The sequence below is a fragment of the Pinus tabuliformis genome, chromosome 2_2, assembly GCF_031772625.1.
Source record: "Pinus tabuliformis cultivar Carrire ecotype Pingquan chromosome 2_2, CPIR1, whole genome shotgun sequence".
Classification (NCBI taxonomy): domain Eukaryota; kingdom Viridiplantae; phylum Streptophyta; class Pinopsida; order Pinales; family Pinaceae; genus Pinus; species Pinus tabuliformis.
Genome location: NC_142300.1, coordinates 132,293,699 through 132,317,820, shown reverse-complemented (window position 1 = coordinate 132,317,820; position 24,122 = coordinate 132,293,699).

The window sequence follows — 24,122 nt, the reverse complement described above, 5'->3', positions numbered from 1 at the left end:
GTCCAATGATCCTCATCGCATACAAAGCATGGATTTTTTGGTTTCCTATCTCCAAGAGGGTTTGAAGAAGATTTTTCAGGTGATGATTCCTCCTATTTCTTCTTCTTCCCTTTGCCTTTCTTCTTGCTCCCTGGTTGTTTGGTTTCTTTGCCTTTATTTGTTGATACGACATTTACTTCCGAAGCAAGAAGTTCATCTTTTGCATTTTGACCTGAAATATTACGGGCCTTTTTGGTGTAGCCTTTGTCGATTTTGTGTTTGTTGTGCCAATCATGCCATCGTCGGCATGAGAGTCATTGTTTGATTTAGGAGGAGGAGGAATTGAGAATTCCGGTCTAGGGGCGTCAGGTATTTTATCGTAGAGCGTGCCAGATTGAGTGTAAATCAAGTCTAGATATTGCGCATGAGCGATAATTTGCTCTTCTGTTACGACTCCGCCCTTTGCCACATCTTCCGTGATGGAAGGTAGTAATGACTTGATAAACCATTCAGCTAAGAGCTGATCGGGGACATACGTTTTAACCATTCTACGACGACGTCGCCACTCATGTATATGATCAGATATGTGAGTGGCCGTTGTCTGTTTGAAATTGGTAAGAAGTTCTGTTCCCATTTCGTACCTTATTGGTAACTGAAAATGGGTTAAAAAGGTTGTGGCTAAGGTACTGAAGTTGTTGAACGAAGCTCTAGGCAATTCGATGTACCATTTTGCCGCCGGACCCATTAACGTCCTCTGAAAGAGGCGAAGTCTTATCGAACCATCATTTAGGGTGTTTGATGAACACCATAGATAAAAGGTCATCACGTGATTCGATGGATCTTCACCTGGATTTCCATTAAATTTAGGAATATCTGATGGAAGTTTATGCGGAATCGCTGGCCACCAAGGGGCATAAGCGATTGGATCATTTGTTAAATCAGGTAACTCTAAAGCTGCCACAAAGGGTAACTGCTGATTCAGGTTAGGTGAAGCATACCCAGGATAAGATGGGATTGCCTGAGCAATTGGTCTTTGCATACCGGCATAATGCATTTGATACTGGTAACTTTGGTAAGGTTGGTGGGCATGACCATTGTAAAATGGTTGATTTCGACCGTTTTGAATGTACGGCTATCCACTATTAGCAAAGATTTGATGCTCAGAACCTTGGTATACTTGTTGGAATTGCGGTTGTTGGTATTGCACTAGCCATGGTTGCGAAGCCATGTGATGTTGCCCGATACTAATAGTTTGACCAAGATGAGGGGTAATTGTACCCATTTGAACCTGTGTCATTCCACCAGTCGGTGATTGTGGTTGAGTCGCAGGGTCAACTATTGGTTTAAAGAACGCGGGGGCGACGTTTCAGAGGGCAATGAATTATGCCTTCCATGACATCAAAAACATCGTTCAACCATACCTCGACGACCTTCCGGCTCATTCGCGAAAGCGGACTGATCACCCGCAACACTTAAGAGCGATATTTCTACGTTTTCGACACTACAAGATACGACTCAATCCACACAAATGTGTATTTTGCGTCAGTTCTGGTCATTTACTTGGCTTTGTAGTCTCGAAGGACGGGATTTGTCTCGACCCATGTAAGGTCCAGGCAATCATAAATTTGCCTCCACCTTCGAATTTGCTTCAGATCCAGAAACTCCAAGGGAAAGCGAACTTCCTGAGGAGGTTCATTCCAAATTACGCCGAACTTGCTAAATGTTATACACGTCTTTTGAAAAAGGAAGTGCCCTTTGTCTGGGATCAGGTTGCGCAAGCTTCCTTTGATGCTTTAAAAGAATCACTAATGAAAGCATCATTAATGTACGCTCCTAATTATCAAAAAGATTTTAACCTGTATCTGGCTGCAGCGGATACGACCATAGCAATGGTTTTAGTTCAAGAAGTCGATGGAATTGAACATCCTATATATTATTTAAGTAAAACTTTAAATGATATAGAAAGCAAATATTCTTACGTTGAAAAGCTAGTACTCGCAGCTGTTCAAGCGATACAGAGATTTCGACACTATGTCCTCTTTCGGAAAACTACCATTCTATCATATTGAAACCCCATGAATTATATATTGTTGCGGCAGTTGCTGGGGGGCAAATATTCAAAATGGATAGCAATCCTACAAGAGTTTGATCTGGAATTTGTAAAATCCAAGTCGAAGAAGCTCTAGTTTTCGCAGAATTATTGTGCGATCTCCCATCGTCGTCCAACGATGAAACATCCGAAGAAACAATCGTGGATGAAAGTTTGTTTCTGATATCTTCAAGCAATGAGTGGTATGGGGATATAATAATTTATCTCCAAACCCAAAAATACAGGCCAAACACCTCCCACTCCGAACAAAAACGCATTCGATACAAGCAAAAGACTACATGATCATCGGTGATACACTTTACCGTCGTGGTATTGATACAGTTTTGAGAAGGTGCCTCACCCAAGAGGAGGCCGAAAAAGTCCTGAATGATTGTCATTCAGGCGCATGTGGGGGGAATCAATCTGGATATGCTACAGCGCAAAAAATCTTACGAGCAGGATACTTCTAGCCAATAATGTTCAAAGATTGCATAACCGCAGTCAGAAGTTGCCATGTTTGTCAAATTTTCGACAGCAAAACTAGAAGACCACCCACACCTCTGCAGCCAATAGTTGCTGTTGGGCCATTCGCCAAATGGGGCATTGATTTCATGACATGTAACCCCACCTCGACCGGGGGGCATGGGTATATCATAGTCGCAGTTGACTATTTTACCAAATGGGCTGAGGCGATGCCTACATTGGATAATACTGGTGAAACAGCTGCCCTCTTCTTTTTCAATCATGTAGTCGCCAGATTCGGCGTACCACAAGCTATAGTCACAGATCATGGATCGCATTTTCGCAATCATATGATGGTCGAATTAGCTGCCAAACTAGGGTTGTCTCATGACAGCTCTACTCCATATTATCCGCAAGCAAACGGACAAGTTGAAGCAATCAACAAGGTCCTGAAACGCATGCTGCAAAGGATGATTGGAGTTCACAAGAGAAGATGGCACCTAATCCTGTACTCAGCTTTGTGGGCTTACTAGACATCGGTAAGGAATGCAACCGGGTTTACACCTTTCCAACTGGTATATGGCCTGAAAGCAGTCTTACCAATCCAGTGCGAAATCTCGTCTCTCAAACTCGCAATTGATCTCCTCCTCGGAACTTCAGAAGAAGAAGCTCGTTTCTTGGAATTAATCCAATTGGATGAAACCCATCGTGATGCAACTTTGGCTAACGAAACCCATAAGAAACGAGTCAAGGCGCAGTTCGACAAAAATGTCAAACCCCGTGTCTTCTCAGAAGGTGACTTGGTCTTGCTTTACGACCAAGAATCCGATAAATTGGGGGCCGGTAAATTTAAGTCTTTATGGATGGGCCCCTATATTTTTAAACGAGTGTTAGCAAAAGGAGCCTACGAGTTAATAGATTATGACAAAATTCCACTGGCACAACCTCGTAATGGGTTGTACCTCAAGCGTTACTATGCGTAATGGTAACCTGTATGCTTTTGTTATGTTTTTGTTTTCGCTAAAGTGTTTATTTTGGTCAAGTAATCCACTTTTTACATTTGTTACAGATGTCAAACCTATTGGAGTCATGTGTTGGATATGCCGACAGAGCGATTCGTATTTCACGGAACCTATCTTCCGCAGCCTGGGCTATTTTTGATCCAAGCGGCGAGTTAGTAAGTTTCAGAGGGGTATGTATTGGTCGATCAACAAATAACATCGCTGAATATAGCGCGTTGATAGAACTTCTCTTTGATGCCATCACACATGGCATACGCCGACTAACTGTCAGGCTAGACTCACAACTCATAATACTACAACTCATTGGTATCTATTCTGTCCGAAATCCAGCTATTTATCGCATGTTCCTAAAGGTTAAGATTTTGGAAAGACAATTTGATTTTATTCAATATCAACATATTTCCAGAAACTTAAACACATTAACTGACTCATTAGCAAATTATGTGTTAGATAGACATTTGCAACATTTATAAAAAGAAACATACCATCAATATTTGCATTTGGATCACGTAACTTAACCAAAATAAAACTCCGAAAATAAAAAATATATATAACTGTTTGTGGTTTACACATAATGTTCTGTAACCAAGGCAAAATCGGTCAAGTGACCAAAAAACTCAAAATGCTAGGGGGCACCCTAGTCCAATGATGCTCGTGATAGCAAGTCACAGCCTATGCGATCATGCGTAAGAGACGAGTCCATCATCTTGGCACATTAGTGGTATGCCGCTGTAACCTCAAAGGTAGCTCGTCAGTCCTCACATCTGGAATACCAAGAGTGAGGCCCTCAACCTGCTCCTGTAATGCTGTGAGAGTCTCGACCACATCAAGGTCACGAAGGATAGCCCTTCCGACAGCCTCTCCTACTGGGGCGGCGGCTGGAACTCTCTGGCGAACTACTGGACGAACAGTACCAACATCTGTGTGTACACATGATTTTGATTAAAGTCTTGATAGAATAAAGCACAAGAACATTATAAATGAAAAACGATAAACAAGAATATGGTCAAAGATTTTACTAATGGCGCCCCATTGTTCGCCATCTGGCAGTACTAAATCTGGATCACCTCGGAAGTCCATGCCAGCATATGGATACTCGAAATAAACCATCTCTTGACGATCAAACCACCTGAAGAAGGTATCAGAAAATGAAATCTGAGACTGGCCAGCATGCCTAGAGATATGGTCAACCCATCTCTGCATACATGGTTCAGTAGGTGAAGGTAAATCGAGTGCAATATACTGCGGCTACATCAGTGGTATCTTCTCCAAGGCAAAGGCGGTCAAAATAGAGCCATACCCAAATCTCTTCAACCTCCCACTCTTTATCTTGGTCAACTGTTCTTTCATCACAAGAACTATTGCGTCACACCAGTTGAACACCTTCGGTTGGAGGCATTCCAAGGCATACTGCATATAAGATCGGTTGGCTACATGAAGAGCCGCACCACCGGTCATCCTACCAAAAGTAAACAAAATAGTCCTGAGGTACCTGTCAATGACATCACGGATGATGATATTGCCATCTTTACTCGGCTGAGATCCCTCTCTGCAGTACCGACGAACATAATCTCTCACAGAGTCACCTCCTCGGGCCGAACCTGATAAAGAGATGGGGGCACCCCGCCTCGATAAGCCAATCAAGAAATAGATGTCTACTACCGTCAAGGGGATAGATTTGCCCCTGATCTGGAAAACCTGGTTGGTAGGATCCCAAGAATCGAGCAAATACTGCAGTAAGTTGATCTGTTGTCTCATGCTAGAAATGCGGAAAAACTTCAACAAGCCACAGTTCTGCAATGCGTTTATTGTAACCGGATCATGTAGGGCAAGCATGTCCTCTTCTTCATGCTCACGTTCTCGCCATGTAATGGTCATATTACTCTAAATATCTCTGAAAAACAAACAAGAGAAGAGTTAGATCCTGATTTTGGTAAGAAACAGGCAAGATTTCCATCAAAAATTGTGCATAGAATTCCTTTTTTGCGCCCAACGCACCTACAATAGTGTTCTGGGTGCATTGCATGTCAGATAGCCTTTAGACAGGCCAACATTCAATGCACCTTTCGATACACAGAGGGTGCGTTGAAGGAAGAACGAGTTTTTCAAACCCCAGGGGCTCAGAAAAACTAGGAATCAAGCTCAAAATACAAAATGGAAACCATGAAATGAAAGAGCTCAGGTTTAGCTCCTACCTGGTCCAGACGGCGCCAAGAATCGTCCACAGAATCTCCCGAAATCAGCTGATGAAAATCAAAGAGGGAAAGCACCTCCAAAGCTCCAACAAACCAAAGTTCAAATGAAATGGTAAAATGAGAGGTAAAAACACTTTTTCATTACTTTTTACGTAGTTCAAAGTAAAATATTAGTGTTCTAACTCATTTTCAAACGTATATTGTTCATTTCTGGCTAATTTGATGAAGCATTTGAAAATACAGTACAATCTTTGAAAGAACAAATCTATTTATGGTAAAATCAAAATGAGACCATTCAATCAAGCAGTTTTATCACATAGTTCAAGCTCGTTAAAAAATAAACATAAGCCATGAGAAAATGTTTCCCCCCGCGTTTAAGCTCGTTAAAAAATGAACTATTCCCCGGTAAATAACCATCGTGAATGTAGTACTTCAGCCATTAAAGCCTTGGTCGTGTTTGCACCGTCACCTCCACTTTTTCATTGGCCGATCATTCACCCCCATTTGATTGTTTACCCATTTTGAGGAATAGCTGCGAAGAGTGATTTCACTAGCCATCCTTGTGACACTGCCATGATTGGAAAATTCCAAACCTTACCTGGAATCAGCTGCTACCCTTTTTATCACTCGTTCCTCAAAAGACGAGTCTCCTTTAAGTTCTTTTCAACTGACTCGTAAAATATGAAAAGATTGCCGAGCCATTGGCCTCTCCAACTCGTTAAAGGGATAGGAAGTGCTATCCCTCCTCTAGATTTTAATCTTTTTGGACCTAAGGGATTATTACACAAAAATATCGAGCGCTTGTTTTGTTCGGCTCGTTAAAAGTATCGAAAATTTATCCATTCTGTATTGTTTTATATTTTTTCAGACTTAAGGGATTAGATGACGAAAAAGGAATTTTGGAGTTAACTTTACGTACCTTTTCAGACTCTCTAAAAATGAAAAGGACCGTGTTATCTTTGTCGCTAGACTCGTTAAAATCATTAAATAGCGACAAACTTGTCTTTAGACGAGAACGAGTTTCACTATCGCTAGGCTCGTTAAAACATAGCGATGGGTTTTCCCGTAGGGAAAATTACAGAACAAGCATATGTTATCCTCCTCAAGCTTGACAAAAATAAAGAGGTACTAGTCAACAATGACTGGGGAAAATTGGGAAGAAAACTTGACGAAACTTTGTTGGTAGCAAGTCGCTCTTGAACATGACAATTCCACTCTGTGTCCGAGTCGGGTTGGGTTGTTTCATTCACCGGTCACATCACCATGGTCACGCCATACCATCCACATTTGGGGTTAATGCTACCAATCCATCACATCAGTGTCACCGATATGTTAAAGAGAAGTAATTCAGTGAATTCACATGTGTCTCACCCACTACCATACATTATACTCCATTCTTTCATGACCGCCACCCTGAACCTTATATCACCAGATCGTTTTCAGCTCCATTAAAATCATTTGCTCTGTTCCGTGTCATTGAAGTGGGATTCATTAAGGCCCTCCTGTGACAGATCACTTCTTGTCGACATCAGCTCATTATCCAAGAAGTTGATCTAGGAACACCCCATTCAGTACTTTGAAGCTTGCATGCCTCAATGGCAAGTTTCTCACTTCCAGTGACAGTTTTACATCAATGGCCTTCTACCGAAAGATTTTGCGTGGTGTTTGACGCCAAGTCCTTTATTCACACCACGTGAATTGTACTGCAGTACCTTGAGGGTCATTATCATTATCATTGATTCCTCTCGCGCTTGTTAACATTTCAAATCATTGACTGGTAATCAAGCGATGTCTTTCCATGTTCGACTTCAGAACATTTCTCACATGGATCGACTTGTACTTTGAGTGAAGATCGGACGAGATTGAAGACCCCAGATCTAGTTTCATCCATCCGGGGTGCGATATATATTCAGGGAAATAAAAACATTAAATGTACATCATTGCTGCACAGATAATCATCCACTCAAAAGGATGATGGCTCTATCAGAATCATCAGTCTACACTCAGATGATTGTCTGTCCTATGTATGTGAAAATGAATTTATAAAGCTGAGCATGGGAATGCCCACCTCAGCTAGATCATGAAAATATTATGAAGATAATGTATTGTATTGTATCTTATTACAGGTCTCCTCCCAGCATTGAAAGAACTTCGGATCCTCACAATAAATCATTTAACCCGACATCAAAATATTAACGGCCTCATGCTTTAGGGGGCAACTTTTATAGACATTTTTGGGCCCTACAAACCCAAGCATGAAATGTCCATAAACCAAGGGCTCCTAAGTCCCTAAAATTTTTGTTCTAACCCCTAAAGGAACAAGGTCAATAGATTACAGCTTCTCCCAGAAGTTCTCCATGAGAAACTGCTCAGAATTGGTCAAAACAGGATCATTGCAGCTGCTCCACTGGCTAAGTGTGTTGCATCTCACCCAAATACACTGTGAGGGTGCGTTGCATTTCAAAAGTCCCTTCTGGCGCTATCCCTCCTCTAGATTTTAATCTTTTTGGACCTAAGGGATTATTACACAAAAAGATTGAGCGCTTATTTTGTTCGGCTCATTAAAAGTATCGAAAATTCATCCCTTCTGTATTGTTTTATACTTTTTCGGACTTAAGGGATTAGATGACGAAAAAGGAATTTTGGAGTTACCTTTACGTTCCTTTTCAGACTCTCTAAAATTGAAAAGGACCGAGTTATCTTTGTCGTTAAACTCGTTAAAAAGATTAAGAGCGACAAACTTGTCTATAGACGAGAACGAGTTTCACTATCGCTAGGCTCGTTAAAACATAGCGATGGGTTTGCCCGAAGGGAAAATTATAGAACAAGCAGATGTTATCCTCCTCAAGCTTGACAAAAATAAAGAGATACTGGTCAACAATGACTGGGGAAAATTGGGAAGAAAACTTGAAGAAACTTTGTTGGTAGCAAGTCGCTCTTGAACATGACACTTCCACTCCGTGTCCGAGTCGGGTTGGGTTGTTTCATTCACCGGCCACATCACCATGGTCATGCCATACCATTCCCTCAGGTCCAAAAAGATTAAAATCTAGAGGAGGGATATCACTTCCTGTCCCTTTAACCAGCTGGAGAGGCCAATGGCTCGGCAATCTTTTCATATTTTACGAGTCAGTTGAAAAGAGCTTAAAGGAGACTTGTCTTTTGAGGAACGAGTGATAAAAAGGGTAGCAGCTGATTCCAGGTAAGGTTTGGAATTTTACAAGGATGGCTAGTGAAATCACTCTTCACATCTGTTCCTCAAAATGGGTAAACAATCAAATGGGGGTGAATGATCGACCAATGAAAAGTGGAGGTGACGGTGCAAACACGACTAAGGCTTTAATGGCTGAAGTACTACATTCACGATGGTTATTTACCGGGGAATAGTTCATTTTTTAACGAGCTTAAATGCGGGGGGAAACATTTGCTCATGGCTTATGTTTATTTTTTAACTAGCTTGAACTATGTGCTAAAACTGCTCGATTGAATGGTCCCATTTTGATTTTACCATAAATAGCTTTGTTCTTTCAAAGATTGTACTATATTTTCAAATGCTTCATCAAATTAGTCAGAAATAAACAATATATGTTTGAAAATGAGTTAGAACACTAATATTTTACTTTGAACTACGTAAAAAGTAATGAAAAAGTGTTTTTACCTCTCATTTTACCATTTCATTTGAACTTTGGTTTGTTGGAGCTTTGGAGGTGCTTTCCCTCTTTGATTTTCATCAGCTGATTTCGGGAGATTCTGTGGACGATTCTCGACGCCATTTGGAGCAGGCAGGAGCTAAACCTAAGCTCTTTCATTTCATGGTTTCCATTTTGCATTTTGAGCTTGATTCCTAGTTTTTCTGAGCCCCTGGGGTTTGAAAAAATCATTCTGCCTTCAGCGCACCCTCTGTGTATCGAAAGGTGCATTGAATGTTGGCCTGTCTAAAGGCTATCTGACATGCAACACACCCAGAACACTATTGTAGGTGTGTTGGGCACAAAAAAGGAATTATATGCAAATTTTTTTATAGTTCTTGCTTCCACTTGGAGACCGATGGCCTCTTACTCATCCTTGGTCGAATTCAGTGAGGCAAGTGTCATAGGAGATGATTCTGGAAGCTTCCATTGCCTGTCCACCTCGCGAAATGACACTGCCATTTGTCATTTCTCGCCCATTGCACTCCATAGAAGGGACTTTTGAAATGCAACGCACCCTCACAGTTTATTTGGGTGAGATGCAACGCACTTAGCTAGTGGAGCAGCTGCAATGATCCTGTTTTGACCAATTCTGGGAAATTTCTCATGGAGAACTTCTGGGAGAAGTTGTAATCTGTTGACCTTGTTCCTTTAGGGGTTAGAACAACACTTTTAGGGACTTAGGAGCCCTTGGTTTATGGACATTTCATGCTTGGGGTTGTAGGGCCCAAAAATGTCTATAACACTAAGGGCCCGGCCCTGGTGGATCCACTTGCTATTTGTACCATTACTTTACAATTCCAGTCATGTGATGGTTTGATTTACTTTTCATTTCCTTGAATCACATTTCTTTACAGTTTCTTGTATTTACAAGTTCTAATACTTTATGGAATCATTTTATTGCATAAATTGTGATTGAATCACGTTGTTGTTCCCTCTCTATCATAACGAGATTATTATCCTTTACCAATAATATTGTTATTCATTTCAGTTATAAATCCTCGTAGTTCATTACAAATTGTTGTTCATTTCCATTAACATAGCTTTTATATTCATTTGGATTAAGATATCTTTGCTGTTCATTTCAACTGAGATAGCTTTGCTGTTCATTTCGATTAAGAGATAACTTTGTTGTCCATTTCTATTCAAATAACTTTGTGTTCATTTCTTTCATGCAAGTATTTGGTTATGCCTTTTAGTGTTATTGAAGTGAGTGTATTCATTCTATTTTCATTAGCAGCATTATTGAGTTAATTTAGTTCTCATTTCTAATCAGTTCCCTTAGTGTGGAGTGTACGATCAACAACTGTAAAGGACATTGGAAATTGTTGCCTAAGTTCTTAGATTGAGGATATTGTTTATGGTTGATTTCATTTCCATCAGTTGATAGAGGAAAGAGTTACTATTATTGCATCCCTGACTGATGATTTCTATAGTTTTCTGAGTGAATGATTTAAGTTTCAGAGAATTTAGTTTCTTGTAATTGCAATTAGATTTATTTCAAGCATCTGTTTACTCTTGTATTTGAAACATTGTACTGCAAAACATTACTCTTAGAATAAATTTCCCGCCTCAGACTAACTACACTCTTAAAATAAAAGTCGTACATGAATTGATAATTAATGTAGGATAAATAGGAGTTAAAAAGACACCTCTTTATCGCTCAACAAGGGCCTTCCCCTATGTTTGGAGAGATCCTAACTCCCTCTCCCTGCCTATATATTCATCCTCTCCCATTCCCAAATGGTAGGTATCTGGTTGTTTTCACCCTTATGCTGAGATAGGTCCCACATGCTACTCATTTGGCTTAGAGAAGGAGTGATTGGAGAGAGTGAGCTTGGACTTGGACATTCACTCATGGAGAGCTTATTGGCATCAAGGCTTGGTTGTATGATTTCTCCTTTATTTCATTAATATATACAACTGTTGGTTCACTTTCCATAAATTTTTGTGTTAATGCATCATTTATATTAATGCTCCTTGATCTGTTAAATGGATTACTTTCAATTATTATTGTTGTACTTGTATGATTTTTTGTGTATTTGATCTCTTTTGTAGGTATTCAAATGTTGTGAGAAGTAGAGCTAAAACTGAGGTGCAAGCGATTCGAGGTTGTCAACGAAGGAGTACGTTATAGCATCAGAACGAGGTAGGTCATATTCCTCTTCTCTCATTTCAATTGTGATTTAGGAAAGTGTCTTGTAGATTGTTATGTAGGTTGATAGTCCTACTCATTAGGCTAGAGGGATCATCTTTGTCTATAGAGAGGATTTACCTAGACAACAATGTGACTGCCTTGCACTTGGTTGCAATTTTAGCCAGCAGCTTGAGAATCAAGATAATGCAAACAATTGGTTGGGGAAGAAGATTGATCAAGTGAGTCATGGTACAAGAAGTCATGGCTTGTAGGTGATGGAGGATGGCAGAGATGCAGATCATATTCGAGACTTGAGTTATGAACAATGATGTCCTCTTGCGGAATGGAAGAGTAAGTCTTCACTATAGGATTTATAAGCCATTTTGGAACTTCCTCCATAGAAGCGAGAGATAAATGAGAAGAAGGGATGGAGACATGCTTCACAGATTTCTTAGCTTTGTAATCACCACAAGGGGGAACCCACATTGGGACCGGGAAAGGAGGATGACAAGGAACAAATGGGGTGTTGGACTCCTCTATAATATGAGGTGCCTCATGATCCGTAAGAGTTGGGGAGGAATGGAAAAAAGGAGGTTCACCGCATTGGGAGACATGAGCCAAGAATTCAAATTCTTGTTTCAAGAAATACCAGTTCAAATCTTCTTCTAGAATTTCACAACGAAGGTGAAGGAGTCAATCAAAAAAATTCTCAGCTACATCATTAGGCTCCATTCTTAAGAGATTGATCCTTCCACAAACATCTCAGTATTTATACTTACCGAAGGCTTGATGGAGTTCCTTGAGGAAAGGAAAAAGGGAATGGACGAAAGAAGGTGGAAAGGTATGACACCACCGATTAGTACAACCTTCAAGGGTGAGGAAGAAAAGAATGCAAGAAGACTCTTCATTATCAATTTTGTAAGGTTCGCAAAATTGAAGAAAATAAAAAATGTGCTTGGTTATGGATGTTCCATCCTCACCATCAAACTTTAACTAGGAAAAAGTGATCAAGAATCTCATCGGGGGCTGAAAATTGATAAAAGGAAAAATTGGTGAAACACCTTCGGAGTATGATTTTTGTATGAGCCTTTTTAGATAAAACATTCAAACTAGATGCAACAGGCTAAGCTTGTCATGTGACCCTCCTTCTAGCACCATTTTTTTGACGATGCTAGAAATTCGTCAACCAAGGGATTCTCCCCAATGTGAAGTCCCAACTAAACCTCACACCATTTGGTGTAGGAGTCTCATCTGGTATGAAGGCACATTTTCCATATACATAGAGATCTGCCTTGGCTCTAGTTGTCATCACATGAAAGTGTTACATTCGTATCTTCAAAAAGCAAGGTACTTGTGCTTAGTGAGTGTGTAATGTAACTGTGTTGATGTTCTCTTACTACAAAGGGGGAGAGTAAAGTGAGCCTCTAAATGAGAGGTAGTAGTACCACCTAGGAAGAGACACACATGAATGAGAAAGGTCTATCCAACACCTAGTGGAATAGTACACAACAGATGTGACATTCGTTAAAACCGAGGTGAAGGGAGAAACACATACACCACCCAATGGAGTAGTCCACACGAATGTGACAGTTGTTATAACAAGAAAACAAATATGGTTTTTCGAGTATCTCACGGAGTAGTCCACAAGGGTGTGATAGTGGTGATATCCAATACACAAAGGTGGTATATCTAGTATCCCATAGAGTAGTCCACAGGGATGAGACAACGGTGATAAGAAATACAACACATATTCAACAATGTAAGTACTAAAATAACCAAAGTATTTCAACTATCTTAGTAGAGGTTAAGAAAACATGCATTATACATGTTTAAGGAGTAGTCTTACAAACATCTACAAAACATGCGTGAAAATTTGTTGGCCTTAACAAGCTTCTAAATTAAGCAAAAGTCCTAAGACACATTTATACACCATACATCACTAGTACCAGTAGTGGGATGTTGGAGCTACTCCTCGCTCCTCAAAGCACTGATTGTCTACTCTCAAGGCTATGTGGGAGGAGCCAAGGTGAAAATCCATTTCTTATACAATGGATGGGGTCTATATAGCCAAGGGTGATGCTTGACCTTTGTGACTCTTGGACTACCCTCATGATCATTCAACTTCCCATGACTTTTCAATTGACGTGTCTCTTCAACTTCTTGTGTGTGTCCATAGGAATTTCGCTTTACATTGCATTTAGTTATAACGGATATGGCCCATAGTGGTGATGTGTCCAAGACAACTCATGACACAACTCGACATGAAACTACTGACATGTACTGGCTGGCTATGATTGTAGAAATTTCTAAAAATCAGATAGCTCTGATACCATGTAGAAATTCTCACTGTAGATCACCTGATAATGCAATGTAACTAAAACAAAATACTTGATCTACTTCTACTATCAAGCTTGTAGAAGCTTAATCGATTTTCAGCAAGATCAAATAGAACACATATAATAGAGAAGAAGAATCAATCACACATGAAACACAGAAGAATACTCAGGGGAAAGACTTAGCTAAAAACCCCACTATTTGTATTATCATACAAGGTGGAAATATCTCAGAATCACACAAAGCTTTATCTCTCATAGCTAGCCAGTTCTCAGTACAATCCTCCTAGATGCTCACAGGCAAACAAGGCTTCTCACAAACCTTCTCCTCTACCCTCCAAGCCTCCTATTTCCTTGTGCAGTTTCTCCTGGGTGATCCTCTTGTTACCAAGTGTAACACTGATCACTCACACTGGTCTCACACCCTGTAAAATTGCGCAATCCTCAAGGAACCTTACCTTGACTGCATGGATGAGTTTCCTTTATAGGAAAACTCATGCAACTAATAGTACAATGTCCCTGTCATTAATCTCAACTGGGTCTTTCTCTGAATATTCATGCATGAGTTATTTATGAGAGAATCCTTAGTTATCTGGAGTACACTAGTTCCATGCATGCATGCATTAACTAACTAAACTCAAAATTAGTTCCTCAAACTGTTTGGAACTAATTTAACTGGACTTAACTCAGTTAATTGATCTAACTAATTACAACTCATCCTTATCTCCTTAATTAAGAGATAACTTACTCAATCAAAGGGATAATTGTTGCATGACTACACAAAGACTTCATGTTTGAATTTCTCCAACTAATTAACTCAAGATGAATTAATTAATTATTTTTCAAGCAGGTGGTGAGACTAAATTCGAATTTTAATTCTCAATTTTAATTCAAGGAAAAATTAAAATTGGAATATTTTGAATGCTATTTTTATCATTTATATTTTTAGCATTTCTTGTTGCTATTCTCAACAAGAAAGGAATTCATCTCGATCCCGATCCTGAACCTTTGGAATGTTCTGCATGCAACACTTCTCTCTATTTTTGTTGCTCTAGCAACTCCAAAAACATAAAAAACATCCAACCTGAATCAGAATGATGCCTATGTCATCAAAGTATTTGACTACTATTGCCTCTGTCGACTGAAAAGTCTGCACCTCTGTGCTCTTCAGTATCTGACTGCTCTAGCCTCTGTCACTTTGATCTCTGACTGCATCAATCACATTGATTCCTCCTACTGCATCCGTGTTGTTGTTGGTCCTATCTCCTAGCACTGCATCCGCACTACACCTCCTCTCATCATGTTGCATCATGTTTCCCACTACTGTACTATAACTCAGTTACTAAGAAGTAAGTAATTGACCTCCCAACTGACCTCTCTATTGGGCTAGAAACACCCTCTGAGGATGAAGCTCCCTCTGCCGCTCCATTTGCATCTGTCTCTACCCACTCAACCAGTCCTGGTACTCCTTGTCGAGGCTCCCATAGAAAGGTCTAATCAAAGAGGCTGGGTACCTCAAGGATCTTGCCCCTATTTCAGCCTTCATGGGACTATCACTTCACATCGCCCACGTCACACATGGAGGTATGGCTGCATATGATCCCTTTGCTGACTTCTCCAATTGTGGCTCCTCCACAATTGTCTAAAACTTCTTCTGGAATTGCATGTTGAGAGATAATTTACTCTCCCTCTCAACCACCAAGTCTCTAACATTTGCCTTGTTCCTCAAGGCTTTACATGCATCTTGAACCTAAAGAGCGTATAGGTTCTGAACTCATGAACCAATCTATTTCACCTATCCCGTGGTGATTTGTCTAAGGAGAACCTTTCCCTTACTGAAGACAACATCTTAGCCTTTGTCCTCTAACTTCATGATTTATACCAAGTTCTTCTTAGTCCAGGCACATACTTCACATCTGTCGAGGTGATAAGACCTCCATGCTCCCTCTGAAAAGCAATCATGCCCACTCTTGAAACACTATACCTTTCATTGTCATCCATCTCTATGCGCATCTTCAGGTCTTTTTCCAACAAGGTACTGAATAAAGTTTTATCTCCGGTCATGTGGAATGAGGCTTCACTATTAAGAAACCAACTAAAACCCATCATCAATGACACCATGCATGCAATGAGTGTAAAGTCCATCTCGAATTGAGAGGCTAATGCCTCACCTTCAAATCATTCCGAGGATCCATTCTTGGACTTCTTCAATGGACAATTAGTTGCATAATGGCCCACCTCATGACAATTGAAGCATCTCACTTTAGATTTTTCAATCTTCTTCCCACCATGGGAAGGACTCAATTTGGAATGGGAAGCCTTCCCTTTCCCTTTTCTTGCCTTACTGGCTAAGTCTATATTTTCTTCATCATCATGCTTAGATGAAGAACCATCTCTAGTGCTCCTCCTGATATCCTCCTGCATCAGATCTAACCACAGTCATTCCCAATCCGACAGTTTCTCTCTTCCATTCACTGAGTCCTAATAGCTATGCCAGCTCTTAGGAAGACTGAGGAGAGCAAGACTCACCATATCATCATCGAATGTCATGATTCCTACACTTCCAAGCTCATCTCTGCAGGTGGTGATCTTGTTCAGATATGTAGAAATCATGTCGCCCTTTTCACACTTGATTTTTCAAAGCTTGTCCTTCAGTGCCAACTTCCTCTAGTCACTGTTGTTCTGATATAGGTCCTTCAATGTCTTCCAAATTGAAAATGAGACTCGAGACAATATGGTCTCAAACTCCCTCTAGAAGAATCCTCCTTGCTCTCGCCACACATTTCTTCCATTCCATCAATTCTTGGGCATTAGCTGCTGCTTGATTGGGTACTTTTTGATCAATGAAGTCCTTTAAACCATTGTCTTCTAATACCGCTTCCATGCGATCCTTCCATGCTATGTACTTTGAGCTGCCATCCAGGGCATACTCGAGTCTCAAGCCATTGAACGCCATTGATGAACTTTGAGATGTGATAAGAAATTGATTTTGTACCTGTAATCAAGAACTTCAAACTTCAAACTTCTCCCTTCTTTATATATTGTTCTCCGCTTTGATAACCTTTTCTCTGATACCATGTATAAATTTCTACAAATCAGCTAGCCCTGATACCATGTAGAAATTCTGACTATAGATCACCTAATAATGCAATGTAACTAAAGCAAAATACTTGATCTACTTCTACTATCAAACTTGTCGAATCTTAATCGATTTTGAGCAAGATCAAACAAAACACATATAATAGAAAGAATAAGCAATCACACATGAAACACAAAAGAATACTAAAGGGAAAGCCTCAGCGAAAAACCCCACTATATGTATTATCATACAAGGTGGAAATATCTCAGAATTACACAAAGCTTTATCTCTCACATCTAGCCAGCTCTCAGTACAATCCTCTTGGATGCTCACAGGCAAATAAGGCTTCTCACAAACCTTCTCCTTTGCCCTCCAAACCTCCTATTTCCTTGCGCAGTTTCTCCTGGGTGATCCTCCTGTTACCAAGTGTAACACTGATCACACACACTGATCTCACACCTTGGAAAACTATGCAATCCTCAAGGAACCTTACCTTGATTGCATGGATGAGTTTCCTTTATAGTAAACCTCATTCAACTGATAATACAATGTCCCTGTCTTTAATCTCAATTGGGTCTTTCTCTGAATAGACATGCATGATTTATTTATGAGAGAATCCTCAGTTATCTGGAATACACTAGTTTCATCCATGCATGCATTAACTGACTGAACTCACAATTAGTTCTTCAAACTGTTTGGAACTAATTTAACTGGACTTAACTCAATTAACTGAGCTAACTAATTACAACTCAAATACAACTCATCCTTATCTCCTTAATTAAGGGATAACTTCTTCAATCAAAGGGATAACTCTTGCATGACTTCACAAAGGCTTCATGTTTAAATTTTTCCAACTAATTAACTCAAGATGAATTAATTGATTATTTTTCAAGCAGCTGGTGAGAATAAATTCGAATTTTAATTCTCAATTTTAATTCAATGACAAATTAAAATTGGAATATTCTAAATGCTATTTTTAGCATTTCTTGTTGCTATTCTCAATAGTGATGTCCATGTCAAGTTACTCTGCTATTGAGTGATGGATGTACTCTTGGTGTGATTTGTCTTCTCCTTTGCATGGCTTGATGTTACAGAGTCTTCAATGGTCTCAGTCTTGCAAGATGTTTCAATTCATGTGTTCCGTTCACTTGTTGCTTGATGTGCTCTTTATATCCATCCATATACAAGCAAGTTTTCTATCATGTGCACTCCTTCTTCATCTCCTTCATCGTCTTGCAATTCACTCATGACGGGACAACATCAAATCCAAAACTTCCTAGTCTACACGATGCATTGTTCTTGTGTTTAGGTGACAAGGAGGGAGGAAAAGTCACTGAGACTGCACAGAGCATAGCTCAGGGTGGGATAAGGAATTTCAGGGCACAGTCTTCACTATCAGAGAAAAATGTGCAGTGGCAATTGAGAAGCAAAATTTCACAGTGAAGGACACCAATGGTAGCTGCAATATGGGACCCTGAAGGGCACTTCTACATAGTTTCTGGAGGCAAAACAAGACAGGGCTGTAGAGGATAAGTTGGGAAGTTCTACAGAATTTCCAGAGGGAAGTTAGGACAAGTAAGCGACCAACTAGGCAGCTCCCATTTCCCAAGGGAAGACAAGGCAGAGCAGTACAGGAATAGTTGGATAGTTATGTGCATTTTTAGAGAGAAGTAAGTCTCGGCTTATGGAGGTCACTAGGAGGACATATCTACACATTTTTTGAGAGCATTGGAGGCCCAGGTCTCTGTGAAATGCGGGATTCTAGCAAGTAGGAAGGAGGCTTCATGACTATTCTTGTGAAATGTGTAGTTCAGATAGGTTGTGAGGTAGTTTATGCAGAGTTCTAGGAAGGAAGACATCTTCCCATACCTAGGGTTGCGTAGTGAAACTAGAGAGGAGGACAGGCTCGATCACTACATAGTTCCAGGAGATAGAGCAGCACCACTAAGGGTTGAGACTGTATAGTGCATCTCAGTTAGGGTTCGGTGAAGTGAATTTGTTCCATCGAGAGATTTTCAGGTAAATGGCTAAGTGTGAAAGGCAAGTGAAGTCATGAAGACTCAACATTGTGATCACACACTTAGTATACTTTGCCAACATGAGGACACTAACCATCGGGACAACATAGGAAAGCATGATCCTCTATGGGGACTCTCTAGGGCTGAAAGTGACAAGTGCAACACCTAGGATAGACCTTTGGATGACTGTGACGACACTTGCATGATAATTCTGACAACTTTGTGTGTGAATGTGATGAGTGTTCACATAACTAATACAACCCAAACACACAAAGAAAAACCTTCGATGTCACCATAACAATATTTCAATCATGGCAAAGAAATCAACATGCCAAAAGACAACAGTTGGTTAAGCAAGCGAAAGGGAGAAAGACACATAGAGGAAACACATGGAATGACTCTTAGTGCTTACAACTATGCATGTCATTGAAGACAAAATTATATGACCATGATAAGCAGTCCTTCAAGCTACAGCAAGAGATTTAATTCAAAACATGTGCTTTGTTTTCCATACCTACCCTCCAAAGGGTTATGCATTCGATGGAGTCTTCATGCGGTCCCACTCTTCTACCATACCTTGGGTTCGTTGGTCTACTTATCTTTCTCCTTAGCTCCTTAAAAGTAATCTAGCATGTCATCCTTCCTTGTGGTCACTGAGAGACACATCTACATAGTTTCATCGGGTAGTGACTACTTCTAGGATGAGACCCTAGGAGGACACCTCTGTGCAGTTTCAAGATGGAAGGCAGACTAGAAATCTGAGGGACAACATTGTGCAGTTTTGGGATGCAAGACACTACTGTGAGATGAGGTCCTGGGAGGACACCTCTACATAGTTTCTCGATGCAAGGTAGACTAGGTAGCTCAGCGACAACACTGTGTAGTTTTTGAATGCAGTGAGTTCCTACTGAGGGAAAGAGACTGGAAGAAACCATTGCACAGTTTTGGATGCCAAGGGAGGCTGATGTCTCTGTGCATTATACAGTTCCATCAAGCAAGGGGAAAATCTTGAGGGTTGCAGATGTGAAGTGTGTAGTTCTATAAAGGCTCGATGAGACTAAGTTGTTAGAGAAGATCTCGAATTTGGCTAAGTGTGGGATCAGTGGAACTGATGTGAACGGTGATAGAAATTGACTACGATCACACATTTGAACACTTAGTGATGCAACATAGACCATCCAGAACATATAAAAACATACTTCAATTGATGCAACAACCTTTATGACAAGAGATCGCGAAGTGAGTGAAAGACACATCTATGTGATGAGAACAACTCATACGCACAAAGGTTTCCCCTTGAAGTTGAACAAACTTCCCTTTGCATGACGAACAATAATCCTCATGCCCAAAAATGACACATGTTGTATAAGATAAAGCGTGAAAGAATCTTAAGATCGAAGAGGGGAGCTTGAGATCATCAACTTACTGATAAGTGACTAAGGAACGATCAATCACAGGTGTTGTGGGGAAAAATGCCTATGCAGGACGATCCTATCCACCTAAGGTGTGACAGTGCCTTAGCAACAAACAGATACAGCTATTATGGTTTCTTCCTTTATGAAATGTGAAAGAGGGGAGATCGATAGACTTACCGTTGTCTTCCGTTTGTCCCTCGATCTAGATCCTCTTCTCTTTGGGTGTTCACAGCTACTTGCCTCCTCGCTTGCTCAAGAGAACAGCTACTTGATTCCCATGAGATCACAAGAGAATAGCTACCTGTGACAAGAGAACAGCTACTTGTGACAAGAGAAGAACACAACACAAAGGCAAATATTCATATTCATAAATGATTCAGGATTAGAAGTAAATCAAATACACTAATGCAATCATACAAAATACACCAGCATATAGGAAAGAACCAGGATAGCTTTATTGATTGATAACAGGGTTCAGGAAGAGATACAACCCAGAGGGCTCCAATCCAGCATCTCCTTCCCAGCAGAATGGAATTCCTTCTTCAGCTCCCTTCAAAGCATTAAGCACCCAATGTTTCCAGTCTCAAACCAACAGCAATTCTTTGCAATAACAAAATTCCAGCCTCTAGATCTCATGGAGGAGAGATCTATATATAGTTATTTTGGAGAGAGGATGAGTCAGCTTGAGATCTGACTAGTGTCCTCTCCCTCTCTCAGTTCTTGAGTCCACTTGGAGGTTCTTGCTTCCACTTGGAGATTTGGAACCTCTTACTCATCACCAGTCGAATTCCCTGAGGCAAGTGTCATTTTGGAAGCTTCCTGGGCATTGACACATTGAGGAATGAGCCTGCCACTTGTCCAAACTCGCTCAGCGCAGGTAGCCTTTGTTGGAGTTGACATTCAACGCAGGTAGATAGTGGATCAGTTGACATTCAGCGCAGATGCTCAGTGGAGCAGTTGACATGACCCTGAATTGACTTGTTTTTGAGTGGTTTCAGGTGGAGAACTTCTGTGAATTGCTGTGGTTAGTTGGCCTTGTTCCTCTAGGGGTAGGAACAACATGTTTAAGGACTTTGGATCTCTTAGATTATGGACATTTCATGCTCAATGCCGTAAGGCACAAAAATGTCTATAACAGTTGCCCCCTAAAGTATGAGGCCGTTTATGGGGTGAAATGCTTTATCCAGGAGGGTCCGAAGTTCATCCATTTGCTGGGAGGAGACCTGTAATAAGATACAATACAATACATTATGATTCATACTGCTTTCATGATCTAGCTGAGGCGGGCATTCCCATGCTCAGCTTTATAAATTCATTTTTGTACATAGAACAGACGATCGTCTGATGGTAGACTGATAATTTTGGCGAAATTATCATCCTTTGAGTAGGATGATCATCTGTTGCAATGATGTACATGTCAAATGTCTTTATCTTTCCTGAATATATATCGCAGCCCGGATGGATGAAACTAGATCCGGGGTCTTCAAACTCGTTCGATCTTCACTCTAAGTACAAGTCGATCCATGTGAGAATTGCGCTGAAGTCGAACATGGAAAGACATCGCTTGATTACCGATCAATGATGTAAACCGTTAACAAGCGCGAGAGGAATCACCGATAATGATAATGACCCTCAAGGTACTGCAGTACAATTCACGTGGTGTGAATAAAGGACTTGGCGTCGAACACCACGCAAAATCTTCTGGTCGAAGGTCATTGATGTATACCTGTCGCCGGAAGTGAGAAACTTGCCATTGAGGCATGCAAGCTTCAAAGTACTGAAGGGGTTGTTCCTAGATCAACTTCCTGGATAATGAGCTGATGTCGACAAGAAGCGATCCGTCAAAGGAGGGCCTTAATGAATCCCACATCAGTGACATGGAACGGAGCTAATGATTTTAGTGGAGATGAAAACGATCTGTGACATATGATTCAGGGTGGCGGTCATGAATGGATGAAGGATAATGTATGGCAGTGGATGGGACCCGGTTGACTCTTTCTGAACGACTTCTCTTGAACATATGGTGACACTGATGCGATGGATCGGTAGCATTACCCCAAATATGGATGGTATGGCGAGACCATGGTGATGTAACCAGTGAATGAGACAACCCATCCCGATTTTGGTACGGAGGAAAAGTGTCATGTTCAAGAGCGACCTGCTACCATCAAATTTTTCTTGATTTTCTCCCAATTTTTCCCCAGTCATTGCTGACCAGTACCTCTTTATTTTTTTCAAGCTTGAGGAGGATAACATATGCTTGTCCTATAACCTGCCCTTCGGGCAAGCCCATCGCTATGTTTTAACGAGCCTAGCGATAGTGAAACTCGTTCTCGTCTAAAGACAAGTTTGTCGCTATTTATTGATTTTAACGAGTCTAACGACAAAGATAACTCGGTCCTTTTCATTTTTAGAGAGTCTGAAAAGGTACATAAAGTTAACTCCAAAAGTCCTTTTTCGTCATCTAATCCCTTAAGTCTCAAAAAGTATAAAACAATACAGAAGGGATGAGTTTTCGATAGTTTTAACGAGCCGAACAAAACAAGCGCTCGATCTTTTTGTGCAATAATCCCTCAGGTCCAAAAAGATTAAAATCTAGAGGAGGGATAGCACTTCCGGTTGCTTTAACGAGTTGGAAGGCCAAAACTCGGCAATCTTTTCATATTTTACGAGTTAGTTGAAAAGAGCTTAAAGAAGACTCGTCTTCTGAGGAACGAGTGATGAACAGGGTTAGCAACTGATTCCAGGTACAGGTTGGAATTTTCCAATCATGGCAGTGTCACAAGGATGGCTAGGTGAAATCACTCTTCGCAGCTGTTCCTCAAAATGGGTAAACAATCAAATGGAGGCAAACGATCGGCCAAATGAAAAGTGGAGGTGACGGTGCAAACACGACCAAGGCTTTTATGGTAGATAAGGTTACATACACAATGGTTATTTACCGGAATAGGTTCATTTTTTAACGAGCTTGAATGCGCCAAAACACTGCTCGGACTTATGTTTATTTTTTAACGAGCATGAACTATGTGCTAGAACTGCTCGGATCTTGTGTTTATTTTTTAACGAGCATGAACTTTATGCTAAAATTGCACGTTTATACCAGTCATATGATAAGAGTGTCTCATTGGAGATGTTATTTTTACGGAGCTTCATCTCACGTAAGCTTTGCTCTGCATCCTTTCTTCATGCAAGTTCGGAAACGACTAATCATACAAGTTTAAAGGGTTAGAGGTCCTAAAAATTTAAAAAATAAATAGTTGCCCCTTGCTTGCACTCCAAAAGGTTTGCATGCCCCCAGGTATAAAACAGAATTTCAAGGTTACCTCTACTTCTCTTCCGCCAAAACATTTATCTTAACGAGAGAGGCTTACCTCTTTCAGGTTACCCAAAGATTGTCTTGTTAGTATTTTAAACAAAACACTTCCTCAGCAATGTCTACCGAAATAGACAGAGGTGGGCGAAAAATAGTTTATTCCACCCACATAACTTTGACAAAAGAATCTTATTCTAGAACAACCCTCTTCCTAGACGGACGGGGTACGGACTAGTCATATTCTCCCGCGGAAACCTACCCTATACCCAAAGTTTCCCTGCCGAAGCAGGCCAGGATGCATGCCCCCTGGGTTCCAGTCATATTCTCCCAGATTACTCGCGCTCATCAGGAGGACGAACCGTGGGTTGAGACACTTCTTGCGTGAATAGAC